General features: G+C 37.3%; 1 long non-coding RNA gene across 1 annotated transcript; it reads right to left on the reverse strand.

Moving 5' to 3' along the window:
• Positions 1–3,821: 3,821 nt before the first annotated feature.
• On the reverse strand, positions 3,822–5,174 carry LOC130460585 (uncharacterized). Its single transcript, XR_008920435.1, has 3 exons — positions 4,562–5,174; positions 4,358–4,472; positions 3,822–3,841 (listed from the first exon to the last, which is right to left on the reverse strand). It is a non-coding gene; the product is annotated as an uncharacterized lncRNA (long non-coding RNA).
• Between the last annotated feature and the right edge of the window lie 10,873 nt (positions 5,175–16,047).

Raw genomic sequence — 16,047 nt, forward strand, 5'->3', positions numbered from 1 at the left:
TCCCAGGTACCTAAGGTGTTGTCTGTAAGTCGGGTCCAAGTTGTCAATGAATTTTTGGACCAATTCTGTTTTGGGAGGCCTATTGATTAGCTGGGCCGCCTGGTCCCTCCATCTAGCAAAGTAGGTTGTGAAACCCTCATTTTTCTTTTGGAAGAGAACTTCCAGCTCGCGCATGGTGACTTGGAAATCCATGTTCGACGAGTATTGCTTGATGAAGACATTGACAAAGTCTTCCCAGGTGGGGAAGAGCTTAGGGTCCTGGTGATAGTACCATTTGAGCGGCACAGGTTCCAAGGACAAAGGAAAGGCAGGTAGGTACATGGACTTGTCCACGCCTTTCAAGTTCATGGTATTCACAAAGCTCAGTAGATGATCACAGGGGTTGTCCGTGGCCTTGAACTTTGGTAAGTCAGATGAACTGAACTTTTCTGGTAATTTGCCAGAAAAAGGTTCAGGCTCGAGGGAGAAGTATTTGCTCCCCATGGTTTGCTGTAGGACCATTTTTTCGATCCTCTTCTCGTTTTCGAGGTCATTTTTGGCTTGCGCAGCCGCTAAGGCTTCGTTTTCCATTTTCAGTTGGCCCATGAGTTGGGTCATTTGGACCATCTGGTCTCGCAAATCTTCGATGGACATGTTTGGAGGTGCGAATCGAGGTTGGGGAAGCGGAGATCCTTGAAATGAGGGACGACGGACGGAGCTTGGAGTTGCTAGACTTGGTGATGTATCTTCGAGACGCACTAGCCGTTGATTCCCTGATCGGCACCAAGTGGCAGGACCAGTCCTAGGCATAAGATAAGCTAAAGTTTAGGTTCCCAAAGTTTCAGGCATTACTTAGTCTAGACTTCGACTCTCTAAATTGGTTTTTCACTTTTTCGCTTTTTCTTCTGTCGGTACACTTTTTTGGGGTTTTTTTTTTAATTTTGGTCATTCTTTGGATTTTCGAAACACTTGCCTGTGTGACATTCATAGTTGTTAGCATGTTCGGTTTTGGTGCCGAGAATTGCCGTCGTAGGAGGCCTAACGACGACACAAAGAGTTATTAATTTTTCGCGAGTCGCCTTTTGAAATCGAGTGCTTTTCTTACGCCCTCGTAGCAATTCTTTTGATGAACATTTTTTGTGCTAGGTACTTTCTTTTTGCTTGGGCACCGAGGCTGCTGCGCCTGACCAGAAAGTCAAGCAGCAACTTCAGCGCCCAGCAGTGGGGGTGAGAAATTTTGGCGCCCAGCCAGGGGCGTTGAAAATGCGTCCCTGGCTGGTTCTCGTTTTCCGTTTTCTGTTTATGCGACTTCGATTTGCGTGCTTGCCTAATAACGTCCTTTACGCGTGACAGCGTTTGTGGGATTCGTTACAGGCCATCCCGAGCGTCGCTTGTTTTGTGGCGATCATTCGGGTTTGCGGAACACGTGTTTCGGTATAACTCTTTGGCAAATTAGTCTATGAATGTTTGGGCAATTTTTAAGGTCATTGGTTTTCTAGGATAGTTTGTCACACACAATCACATATTTCGCTACACATAACTACAATACAAACATGGATTTGAAAATTAAATATGCCACGTAGTTTATGATAGGCTTCTATGGGTAGTATTTGCGCCTGGCTTGGTACCGCTTCTATCGTAGATCCAACACATGTCCCGGTCGAGGTAGTGTCTTCAACAGAAGAATTTCGCCCAAGAGGCCAACCCGCAAGTGCAAGCCAAGGGGGCATGCAGGCGAGAGGGACCTAATGGGCGAGCGATTGGGTTCGGGATAGGTGTACTACCTGCACAAGTACCGAGTGGGAAACATGCGCGGAGTATGCACCCCCCTATTGGCGAAAAAAGGTATCCTTAGTCCCAACTCCCGAGGGAGCCGAGATTCGTTATGCGGTTCTGCCCGTTCACATTAATATGCTGATTTTCAGGTCGTCCCAACTTGATGGGGAAATAAACGCGGGGTAGGATCGTTTCACCCTTCGGCTATTTTGATTACCTACAAGCACGAGTATTTCCTTCACTATCCCCAGTGGAGTCGCCACTGTGAGGGGGTCGAAAAAGCGCGAGGCTAATGCGTGACCTTGCCCCTCGTGGGTGTGACGATTCTTTTTATTCAATCAAGTGTAATTGGATTTCCTGTGAGTATACACCCAATTGACTAGTAATATAGGAGTCGCCATTCAGTTTTTAACGACAATGAGAAAAACTGACAAAACCCGGTTATCGTGACATAAAGGGAGTGCAATTATGTTTGACCACGACGGCCGTAGGTTCCCTTGTGATCCCTGGTGTGGGGATCTCTCAATATACACCCGCAAGGTAGAGATTGAGGGTTCGGGGGACTGTAACTACCGAGAGGAGTAATTCGCTCGTCGATAACTCCAGAGGCAGGATATCCTTACTAGCTCAGCATAAATGATTGAAGGGACATGTAACACCCCGACAATTCTCTCTTTTCTAAAATAACCTTTTAATATAAAATATAGAGAATTATCAAGGCATTATCGCCCGTGTGAAAACGTAACGGCTTATTCAGAATTTTGCAGCGGAAAACATAAAACTAACTTTTAGGATTATAAATAATCGATTACAGGTTTAGTCCTAAAAATCAACCAACGAAAATAAGGAAATATAAATAGTATGACAAGTTTAAAGTCCAATTAAACAAACCCAAGTCAACTTAGCAAATCAAAACTAAATACAAGCTCTCTATTCCCGATCCCAATGATGCAACATCTTCAAACCTGCAGATGGACAATGCTTATTGATCCTTAGAGACTGCTCACCAAAGATTGGTTCATCACAGGATCAATAAGGCATAGCCATGATCAACATGCACAAGCAAAATCACGTAATCAGCAAAGCTGAGTACTACATACTAAATCAATAATAATCCTAACATGATTCTATTAAACGAACAACCCTAACATGATACTAATGAACACAAACAAGGGCAGACAAAACATGATAGTTTGACGACCATACTTGACCAGACTAGACTAGGCTAGACTTTTAGCAATAATATTATTTTAGTTGAAATAGACAATGGACCGAGTTGTCCATCCAGAAGTCTTCACTAAGGAAGACGAGGTACGGGCGCGACTCCGTAACCTCAGTGACCTGCGATATCGAGGAACGTTTTAATAAAAATAGAACACGGTGATCAATCCGGTCCCAGAAAAGGCCATGGGCTACCACCATGAACCCCAACTCCTGTTTGTCCGTCACTTTAGACGTGCACAGTCTAAAGCTATTGCTACTCAGTTTCACTTTACATGATTTACAAATTGAGACTCTGTTATGACTCAACAATCACATAAGGCATACAATCCACATTTGTTCACAACTGTTTTTATCTTGGAATTATGTAAGTGATCATAAAGGCATCAATCAAGACTCATTCCAATTTACCCAACCTTTCCTTTAACCATGATCAACCCTGTATATGGGTATAAAATTTCAACTTACTAAACAAGGTCCACCGCCCTCATAAAGTAGTGAAAAGCTAAAAAGGAACAACGATCGATCGATCTAAACCAACATATATAGAATAATCTAGTGTTCCCAACCAACATGTTTGTATCAATCATCCATACTAACATGTTATAATTCTCATAATGCAATCTAGGTTCAATATGTCCATCCAACAGTATTAAACATGCAATTTCAACCTGACCAAGTTCATCAATAATATCAACATAACCAAGTTCATCAACAATCTCAACATAACCAAGTTCATCAACAATTTCAACATGGTTTCAACAAATAGCACGCATTCCAAGCACACAGGTATGTACGTACCTTGTGTAAACAAACTGCAAGACCACTTTAATAATTCAAAAGTCGCCTACAGAGAATTCTCCACCTAACAACAACCAATATAGACTCATATCAATTCATATTGAATTTTCAGCAACATTAGGGAGCTTCAAACCCTTCCTAAACATAATTAGAACATTTTCCAATATCGAAACTTGAATATTTGATCTCCTAGCATCATAATTATTATATTAATTATTGAAATTCGTTGAAAACTCTTCAAAGCATCATACTTTAAATTTCCAGCAATTTAACTAATTTCAAACTACTCCAAAACATAATTAACATGTTTGAAATTATAAAAAAACAATAACTTTAATAACTTGTAATCGTCCTACCATGGTTTAAAACTATAAAAACCTTAAAAATCCATGCTTTAATAATTAAAAACCCTATTTTTAATCAAAATATATAATCTGAAAATTAGTAATTCAATTATGCAATATTAAAATCTGAAATTCATAAATAAATCACAAAAATCATAAATTTAATTCAATCAAAACATAAATTAAATTAATAATATAACTAAAACATTTAAATAACTTAGGGTTTAAGAAATAACCACAAGGAGAGAATGAGGAGGAGGCTGGCCGGCGGTAGACTTTGCGGCGCGGCAGCGACGGTCGATTGAGCTGACGAAGGTGGTGTTGTGCGGGTGGCGAAGAGACTCGCGGAGGCTGGGCGAAACAGAAAACCGAGTGAGGGGAGCAAGCACGACCAAAAGAGAGGAAGGGACAAAAGAGAGAAGGGGGAGGAAGAAGCATACCGGCGGCGAAGGCGGTGGCTCAGCGGCGCGGCTAGGCGCAAAGGTGGTGTTGTGAAACCAATAACACCGTTAAGGAGGGGAAAAACGACGAGGAGGAGCAGGGCAAGACAACCGAAAGAAGGGAGAGGAAGAAGGAGTTACCACGAGGGTCGACGGTGGTCGTCGGTGCAGGTGGTGGTCCGGCAGTGGGCGACGGCGTGGAGGGGAGGAAGGAGAGATGGCTGAGTTGTGCGTGAATTGAAGGAGGGTTTCTCTTTTCTTTTATTTTTTTTTCTTCTTTTGGTTTCACGTAAGAGTAGAGAAGAGGAGGGAGTATTTAGTTGGGTTTATTGGTTTGGGCTTTGCCCAATTGGGCTAGGAGTAGGATTTAGGTTGATGAATCCACAATGTTTAGTATTGCTTTCTAATTTCAATAGAACGTGGTTTCGTAATTCGAAATCGTTTTAACGTAAAATTCAAATATACATTTTGATTTCGTAAATCATTAAAAGTATTCAAAATGAAATAAAATAATTATATTTTAATTACATATTCATTTCTGAAATCCGTAAATTATATTTAAATATATTAATATACGTTAAAATATATAAACAAAATATATAAAATTATGGGGGATTACAATCTACCCCTCTTAAAAGAAGTTTCGTCCCGAAACTTGACACGAAAATTCACATATCTTTCCAAACTTTCCAACTTATTCTTATTGTAGAAGTACTTTGTGCCACTCTTGTGCACTCTTTTGCCAACTAAGAGTTACTTGTAATATTCAAGAACACATTTTCTTATGCGGAGAATCTATTTCCTTTACATCAACATGTATAAGTTGCTAAAAATGAGCATAAAATGCATAAAATACCATAAAAATAGGTAAAAAGCGCGAATTTCTATCGCATTCTACCCCCCTTAAAGAAAACGAGTTACGCCCTCGTAACTCATCTCAGGGAATAACTTTGGATATCTTTTCTTCAACGAATTCTGCTCCCAATACTATATTTTCACTAAAATCATCTCAACAAGTGGAACCTCTACACTTCTTTCCCATACAATGCCTCAACATGTGACATCTTACTGCTCGCATGGTATCTATTTTTCAAGAAATTCAATCGAATCTAGGTGGTTCCCCAGTTACTCTTAAAGTCAATAACACAGGCTCTCAACATATATTCCGTAGTTTGGTTAGTCCCCTCAGACTGACCATCAATTGCAGGGTGGAAAGCAGTACATTTTTCGATGTTGTCCCCAAGATTCAACTGGACCTTATTGCCAAAGTTTCAGACTTTTGTGCTCGGTAAGGATCTTACATGTTGCCCTATAAAGGTAATGTCTCCAAATATTCGCAGGTAACACAATAGCAGCTAACTCTAGGTCATGGGTTTGGTAATTAGGCTTATAAGGTTTCAATTGACGCGACAACAGTTGCGGAGGTCAAACATTCCCTTAAAATCTGGAAAGCTTCTTCACAATTCTCACTCCACTTGAATTTCGATTCCTTTTCAACAAGTTGGTCACTGGTTTTGCTTTCTTCGAAAAGTTTTCCACAACCTCCTATAATAGTCATCTAGGCTTAGAAAACTTCAAATATCGGACACGTCCTTTGGAGTAGGTCACTCACTCACAGCTTGAATCTTAGCATGATCTACAGAAACTCCTTCTGTTCAACTTTCCTTGTTACCGAACCTCATTACACTTTTCATGGGTGTATAACTTTTGGCTTAACTCTTAGCTCTTGCACCAATTCATGTATTTCTTTTCATCTTTTCCAGACAACAATGATTTCTAACGATCCTGGACCACTCAAATCTTCTCTTAAATTTATTCCCTTACGTAACATAGTTCTCAATCAATTTAACCCTTCACTTTTCTGTCGGTGTCACTTATACCCATATGACTTCAAGATTTGTATACTTCATTTAATAAAACTAGATTCTTCCTAAGCGTCTCCAAGTAATCCTCAAGTGTTTGTCATGCTCTTTCTCATTCCTTGCATAAATAGGGGTATCATCAATAACATCATAACGAACTTAATTCGGAATTCTTAGAAAATCTCATTCATCAAATCCATAATTAATGCAGGTGCATTGGTTAACCCAAAAGACATTACTCTAAACCCATAATGACAATAACGAATCCTAATGAGGTCTTAGGCCCTTATCAGCTATTCTCAATTGGTGGTACTTTAAACCCAAATCAGTCTTCGAGAACACACTCGCCCAATTCAATTGGTCCAATATGTCATCTATCCTAGGCAAAGAATACTTGTTCTTGATGGTGTTTAGTTCCCTAAAATCGATGCATAATTCCATACTCTTTTCTTTCTCCTTAACAAACAACACAGGAGCTCCCCACGGTTATGCACTAGGCCTAATATACCCCTTAACGAAACAACTCTTGTAATTGTGTCTTAATTAGCTCATTTCAGGAGGTGTCATTCTATATGGTGCTTTTAGATATAGGTGTCGTTCCAAGAATTAAGTGTATAGTGATCTCAAAGGCTCCAACAGGTAACATACTTGCAATTTCACTCAGAAACACATCAATGAATCCACTCACAATGGCAACATACTTGATTTTCACTCCAACTTCTTTACCCACTTCTAACACACTGCAGAAAAATAGTTCACACTCCTTATTCATCAAGTCCTCACTTGCATTACAGAAAAAACTAAAGGTTTTTGGACTTCTCAAAACATCTATACGAGGTCAATCTTCCAATATGGTTCCTTAAATTTACTTTCTGAATTTCACAGTACGTCTATCTTAGCCTTGTACAAATTTAGCCAATCCCATCACGAGGTTTATCAATTATTGTGCCTTTTGCTTTCTCATTAAAGGAGTTTCCTTAAGGCAGTAACAACGAAGCCCAATTGAATCTCTCAACAGCGCTAAGTCTAACCCCATTTTCTCTCCACCACAAATCAACCTTATCTTCCAAGTACAGTACAACTTGACCCACTCTCCTGTTCTCAAGACAGTTCACATCCCCAAAAAGTTTCTCAAACTCTCTAACCCAGTTCTCTAAAAAGGTAGGATCAGCTTGCTTCTTAAAGTATGGTGGCTTAACTTTGGTTAGTCTCTCAAACATGTCCCCAGTAGAATCAGGACGCTCAGTTCTCTCTTCAGCCAGTCTTCCCGCCAAAAGGCGAATAGTAGCAACTAACTCACTATTGCTTGACATTCTAGTGTGCGACCTAAAATTAATTACTCTACGATACATAACTCATATGTCCCCTCTACGAAAGAAATTTAGATTTGATCATAGAAATCGCATCAACAAACACTTATTCAAGAATATACACCAATAATAGAGCAATCATCGTCACTCATTCAAGAAAATATCCCCATCAAGGACATACAATTTGAAAACCAATGAATGGAAGTTCAATCACAACAAATAAGTAATAATATTCCCATTCGGGTGCCCAAAATAAACTCATGATCATTTGGATTATCAATAATCTAACTCTATTCCTCAAAAGAATGTTAATAACAATTTCTAAACCATAATAACGCACTTGTCCTCAAATTAACATAAAGGTTCTATGACACAAACATAAACTATTGTTGGCGAATAATGGAATTCTCAAACTGGAAATGAATACTTTAACTTCTATTGCTAACTCTATAAAGGTTTATTACATCCTTGAAAATAATAAAGAACATTTCAAACTTCAATAAACTTTAACTTTAAACTGTTGTAGCTTCGCTACTTATTCTTTAAAACATAAAAGAGCTAATTAACTATTTATGACTTCAAAATATTTGTGGCCTCTTGCCTATCCATTGCTCCTGAAACTTGCGGAGTGAGATTTAGATCTCAAAATCATCAAACTCTTCTCCAGGGTCTTCATCTTCTTCCATATCTTTATCTTGATTAGGCTCACTTGCCACCTCCTGTTCACTTTCGAGCTATGCATCTGAATCACTAGAAATTCAATGGTTGGCTCATGGGCCACTAGGTTAGGATTCTCTGCCTCAACACCTACATTCTCATTCTCCACAGCTACATCATTTTCTTCTAGGTCATTATTTACACTTATTCCCATAGGTTCTTCTGTAACTGCATCCCAAGCATGACTCCATGAGTTTCTACCCTCCTTGAACCCATTTTCTACGACCTCAATAATGGTGGTCAGGATCTCTAAGTCATATCTCTACCTACCATCCCTAGTCCCATACTTAATCAACTTTGGTGTTCCATCATCAGAATGCATGTCTTTAAACCTATCTTTGAGTTCTAGGTATGGCATTTTGTTAGGTAAGCAATAGACAATGGTGGATGCTACAGTATCCTCTCTTATTAAGATGGGTTGGTCTTGTATCTAGCAAAATACTCACATCCAAACACGACTTTCTTCACAAAGAGATATTTTATTCCTGAAAGAAGCAACTTAAGATCTCACTAACGATTTCCCAACCAAACCATAATCAAAGTTCAATAAAGCAATAAGTTCGGTGGAATCAAACAATCTCTCTAACGCACATTTGACTGCAACACTTGAACATTTAACACATGCATATAACAATTAACTTCTTATGCTAGAATTAACTAGTATGCACACATAATTCTATCCTATATGCCCTTCTTATATTACCCATCTCTCGTAATAAATCAAAATAAGTAAACATTGAAACGCTTAAAATAAAACAAGAATGATTAATAAGAAAAAAAAATTTATTAAACGAATAAATAGAATAAGGTTTTTTTTTTTTTTGAATATATTTAATTTAAATACGAAAAGAAGAACTTACTTAATTCACATAAACGTAAAGTTTCGAATAAATAAATTAATTTCAAACTTAAATAAGAAATATTAATATACTTTTTAAACAAAATAAAATGAATTTGGTCCCCCAAAAAAAAGTACCAATTTTTGAACACTATAATACGTAGAAACTCGATTTTTAAGAAATTTATTTTAAATAACTAGATAGTTAGGCACCTAAAATTTTATTAAAGTAAAACCTTAGCTCTGATACCACTTTGTAACACCCCGACAATTCTCTCTTTTCTAAAGTAACCTTTTAATATAAAATATAGAGAATTATCAAGGCATTATCGCCCGTGTGAAAACGTAACGGCTTATTCAGAATTTTGCAGCGGAAAACATAAAACTAACTTTTAGGTTTATAAATAATCGATTACAGGTTTAGTCCTAAAAATCAACCAACGAAAATAAGGAAATATAAATAGTGTGACAAGTTTAAAGTCCAATTAAACAAACCCAAGTCAACTTAGCAAATCAAAACTAAATACAAGCTCTCTATTCCCGATCCCAATGATGCAACATCTTCAAACCTGCAGATGGACAATGCTTATTGATCCTTAGAGACTGCTCACCAAAGATTGGGTCATCACAGGATCAATAAGGCATAGCCATGATCAACATGCACAAGCAAAAGCACGTAATCAGCAAAGCTGAGTACTACATACTAAATCAATAATAATCCTAACATGATTCTATTAAACGAACAACCCTAACATGATACTAATGAACACAAACAAGGGCAGACAAAACATGATAGTTTGACGACCATACTTGACCAGACTAGACTAGGCTAGACTTTTAGCAATAATATTATTTTAGTTGAAATAGACAATGGACCGAGTTGTCCATCCAGAAGTCTTCACTAAGGAAGACGAGGTACGGGCGCGACTCCGTAACCTCAGTGACCTGCGATATCGAGGAACGTTTTAATAAAAATAGAACACGGTGATCAATCCGGTCCCAGAAAAGGCCATGGGCTACCACCATGAACCCCAACTCCTATTTGTCCGTCACTTTAGACGTGCACAGTCTAAAGCTATTGCTACTCAGTTTCACTTTACATGATTTACAAATTGAGACTCTGTTATGACTCAACAATCACATAAGGCATACAATCCACATTTGTTCACAACTGTTTTTATCTTGGAATTATGTAAGTGATCATAAAGGCATCAATCAAGACTCATTCCAATTTACCCAACCTTTCCTTTAACCATGATCAACCCTGTATATGGGTATAAAGTTTCAACTTACTAAACAAGGTCCACCGCCCTCATAAAGTAGTGAAAAGCTAAAAAGGAACAACGATCGATCGATCCAAACCAACATATATAGAATAATCTAGTGTTCCCAACCAACATGTTTGTATCAATCATCCATACTAACATGTTATAATTCTCATAATGCAATCTAGGTTCAATATGTCCATCCAACAGTATTAAACATGCAATTTCAACCTGACCAAGTTCATCAATAATATCAACATAACCAAGTTCATCAACAATCTCAACATAACCAAGTTCATCAACAATTTCAACATGGTTTCAACAAATAGCACGCATTCCAAGCACACAGGTATGTACGTACCTTGTGTAAACAAACTGCAAGACCACTTTAATAATTCAAAAGTCGCCTACAGAGAATTCTCCACCTAACAACAACCAATATAGACTCATATCAATTCATATTGAATTTTCAGCAACATTAGGGAGCTTCAAACCCTTCCTAAACATAATTAGAACATTTTCCAATATCGAAACTTGAATATTTGATCTCCTAGCATCATAATTATTATATTAATTATTGAAATTCGTTGAAAACTCTTCAAAGCATCATACTTTAAATTTCCAGCAATCTAACTAATTTCAAACTACTCCAAAACATAATTAACATGTTTGAAATCATAAAAAAACAATAACTTTAATAACTTGTAATCGTCCTATCCATGGTTTAAAACTATAAAAACCTTAAAAATCCATGCTTTAATAATTAAAACCCCTATTTTTAATCAAAATATATAATCTGAAAATTAGTAATTCAATTATGCAATATTAAAATCTGAAATTCATAAATAAATCACAAAAATCATAAATTTAATTCAATCAAAACATAAATTAAATTAATAATATAACTAAAACATTTAAATAACTTAGGGTTTAAGAAATAACCACAAGGAGAGAATGAGGAGGAGGCTGGCCGGCGGTAGACTTTGCGGCGCGGCAGCGACGGTCGATTGAGCTGACGAAGGTGGTGTTGTGCGGGTGGCGAAGAGACTCGCGGAGGCTGGGCGAAACAGAAAACCGAGTGAGGGGAGCAAGCACGACCAAAAGAGAGGAAGGGACAAAAGAGAGAAGGGGGAGGAAGAAGCATACCGACGGCGAAGGCGGTGGCTCAGCAGCGCGGCTAGGCGCAAAGGTGGTGCTGTGAAACCAATAACACCGTTAAGGAGGGGGAAAACGACGAGGAGGAGCAGGGCAAGACAACCGAAAGAAGGGAGAGGAAGAAGGAGTTACCACGAGGGTCGACGGTGGTCGTCGGTGCAGGTGGTGGTCCGGCAGTGGGCGACGGCGTGGAGGGGAGGAAGGAGAGATGGCTGAGTTGTGCGTGAATTGAAGGAGGGTTTCTCTTTTCTTTTATTTTTTTTCTTCTTTTGGTTTCACGTAAGAGTAGAGAAGAGGAGGGAGTATTTAGTTGGGTTTATTGGTTTGGGCTTTGCCCAATTGGGCTAGGAGTAGGATTTAGGTTGATGAATCCACAATGTTTAGTATTGCTTTCTAATTTCAATAGAACGTGGTTTCGTAATTCGAAATCGTTTTAACGTAAAATTCAAATATACATTTTGATTTCGTAAATCATTAAAAGTATTCAAAATGAAATAAAATAATTATATTTTAATTACATATTCATTTTTGAAATCCGTAAATTATATTTAAATATATTAATATACGTTAAAATATATAAACAAAATATATAAAATTATGGGGGATTACAGGACATGCGTTAACTATTAAACTAATCTGAATTGATTTTAGCAACATGCAGCATATAATACTAATTCGATCGTGATTATCTGATTTAAATAGCATTAAGGGACCTAGCATGATAATCCGATTTCCCAAAAATATTATATTTATTAGGCGTGATAGAACAATCATATTAGGTTAGTTTAACAGTTCATAAAAAGGGCGAGGAAAGCAGTTAAATCATCGAAAAGGGACACATTACGACGCACCCTTGAGAGGTGCGTCACGGTTCTCAGAAAACTAACCACTTTGACTTTGCTATTTCTCCTTTTTATTTAACGAATCTCGATTATGGGACAGGATACGTTCTGTTCGATTTATGGATCGATTGCGACAGAACGCGTGAACAGTTTCGCAGCGAGAGGCTTAGGCTAAGGGGTTTAGAGTCAATACTCAGAATATATTATGTGTTGGTGTGTGTTGTTTCACGTCGAAACTAGGGGCCTATTTATAGGGAAGAGTTCGTGGAAAGATAGAATTGCAGAGTTCTAATCCGCAAAGAATTAGGAAAAGAGACGTACCCAGGTACTTTCAGCGCCCAGGCCTGGGCGCCGAAGATTTCGGCGCCCAGGCGTTGAAAATATGGTCTGGGCAGTTTTGTTTTGTCAGATTCGGATTCCTAAAATCCTTAGAGTTTGAGATTAATTCGAGTCTTTTAGCGCGTATCAATTTTGTGACGGAATGCGTCTGGGCCCGTTACCAACTCTAGGCTCGTTAGGATTTTAATTAATACGTAACTCTTATTTCCGAATCCTATTAGGAATAAGATTCTCGCGGTTTTCTATCTCATTTAGGATTTATGTTGGAATGCAACACCTAATTCTGACAGGTTTCTATCTTTTATGATTTGCCACTTTTAGAAGCTACCTTTTACGGCAGTTACTATTTTTAGCAGGTTTCCATAAATAGCAGGCTTCGGGTGAAATGAAATGGGGAATCGAGATTCGTTTATTTTATAGGAGATGCGTTGTCAAGTGGAGTTTTTATGCTTTCATCATCGAACCTTTCCCTTGCGGGAATGGGGACAAAAGTAGGTGTCTACAGTATGCGGCTTTTTAATATAAGCTATGATATAAAATTCCTGTGTTCCTTAAATATTGTACAAAAGATTTTGTGCAAGACCGTCTAACAGTTGGACCACTTTGCACTAACTAAACTAGTGTAAAATATAACTAAAAGTAATAAAATCATAACTAATTGAATAACAAAATAGTTAAGGTATAAAGACAAATAGTTAAGGTTTTGAGTCGAATAGTTATTATTTTTGAACAAACTTATTATTATCTAAAACTCATAAAATCTTAACTAATTGATCTCATTTCTTAACTAATCAGCTTCATTGTTTAACTAATTGGTTCAGTGCTTAACTAATTCGTTCGGTTGCATAACTAATTGTTTCGTTGCTTAACTAATTGAATTTCAGACTTAACTAATTGGTTTTAGTGGTTAACTAATTAGTTAAAGTGCATAACTAATTGGTTCCAGTGCATAAAAGTGGTCTAAGCGTTAGATTGTCTTTCCTAAAAGTTTGTAAATATTGTATCATGGTCGACTTAACGCTTTCCGACACATAAGTTGACTCTTAATATCTCGAATTATGTATAACTAAAAGTTATTTTAAAAAATTTGAATTTTAGAAAATATATGTAAATATGAATCTAACAAAATCTCACGTGACTATAATTTTTTTAGGAAAAATTGATTCTAAAAATAAAACCTTTAAGCGATCTGCTTAAAAAGGGCTGATTTTATGTTTATCTAAGAATAACACAACTTTTTGGACCTATCTTTTTTTAAAAGGCGGCCCTTTATAATATGCTACAATAACTTGCTAAAATAGGTAATATGCTACAATATTTTTTAATCTTCTTGTTAATTATATAAAGAAAAAATGTTTAATTTGTGAGGTTGGTTTTCATATTAACTATTGTAGCAAGTCTTTTATGAGGGGAACCCTTTAAAAAAGAAACAGGTCTAAAAGGTCGTGTTATTCTTAATTAAACGGAAAGTCAGCCATTTTAAGCAGATCGCTTAAAGGTTGTATTTTTAGAATCATTTTTTCCTTTTTTTTAACTATCAATCACAAAAGATGACCAAATGTCTAATGTGAACAGTGTACTATATAAAACAAGATGGTGTGATTATGGAACGGAGAAGGTTAAACCACTCGTAATGTATAAAGGTATTCATATAACCCTAACTAATTTAAGTAAAATCAATTAAGTTTGCTCTCTCTAAGGTGAGAGCCCCTCTCTCTTCATCAGAGAAGGAGAATTAAAAGGAAGTTATCTAAAGTATTACAACCTCTGCTCCTTAACGTTTTTCCTGTTTCTCGAAACGGCGTTCCTTTTTGTTTTATTCATTGTGAATCTTTTCTTTTTTTGACAAAAAATTTTCCCCAAAATACCCTCATTTTACAATTTAGTTCCTACCATATCCGACATTTATTCGACTCACCTGCCTAATTATTCTCATCGATTTCCCTACCCACATTATTTAATTCATTCACCCACCTTATTTTATCATTTTTATAAATAAAATATCTCTTTTTGCTTTCATTATTTATTATTTTTCTCTTTTCCATTTATTGTAAAAGTAGAATCTTCTAACTTTAATCATTACTCTTACACCCAATCATATCAATATTCCATTTTTTTTAATCCCCTCCTCGTTGTGAATTTCGTGGGGTTGTATTTCTTGAGGTGGAGAGATCCGTGGATGCGGTAAAATTTGTTGCCAAGGTTGATGAAATGTTGGGTTGTTGATAAAGCCCAAATGTACTTTGTCGTGGAGTGGTATAAATTGTGTAATCATTAATATATGGATACCTATCCACGTATCTATACGTGCATACTAGATGAAACGACTGCGTTTCTGGAAAAAAATAAAGCACGCGCCTATTCTATACCCATTTTTCTCTCTTCTCTAACCTCTCACCATTTTCTCTCTCATCAAAACCTCTCACTCTCTTTCCTCCATTGATGTCACTCCTTCTCCTGCCTCCCAACCAATCCGACCTCCTCCCCTCCACCTTCCGCCGTTGCCTCCCTTCGATCTAACAACCGCCACTCCTCCGCCTCCCTTCGGTCTAGCAACCGTCACTTCCTCCCTTCGATCTAACAACCGCCGCTTCGATCGAACAACCGCCGCATCCTCAACGGCGCGCAACTACTCATTCGAGCTAGATCAAGCGACACCGCGCCAAAGACGTCATCACTGAAGTCGACATAGCTCTCTCTCTCCCCTCCCCCGCGACGCTGCCACTTTGATCCTTCGTGCATTGACGCTCTACATTCTCGACCGCTGAAAATCAGCGCTCCGAATCCTTCCACCTCTTGCTCTGGTCTGTTCTATATCCTTCATTTGTATAATTTAATAAATTTGACTTTATTAATTTTGGACGAATTTTTTTGAAATTATTAGTTGTAAACCCTAGTTTTTGTGTGAATTTGATTGAGAAGCATGTTCATGTATTCAATTTTGTGTGCTTATAGAATTTCAAGTCAGTAAGTGTGATTACAACAGAGAAATTGCAAATAGTTCACTGATTTAAGCGTCAACTTATTAATTTCAATTTGATAAGAGAAATTGCAATTTATTCATTAATAATTATGATTTGTTGACATATTATTTGATTAAGAATTATAAGTGTGATTAGAATGAACTACACTTGTTAATTTGATATTGTTGTTGTTGT

This window comes from Spinacia oleracea, chromosome 5 (genome assembly GCF_020520425.1).
Source record: "Spinacia oleracea cultivar Varoflay chromosome 5, BTI_SOV_V1, whole genome shotgun sequence".
Lineage (NCBI taxonomy): Eukaryota > Viridiplantae > Streptophyta > Magnoliopsida > Caryophyllales > Amaranthaceae > Spinacia > Spinacia oleracea.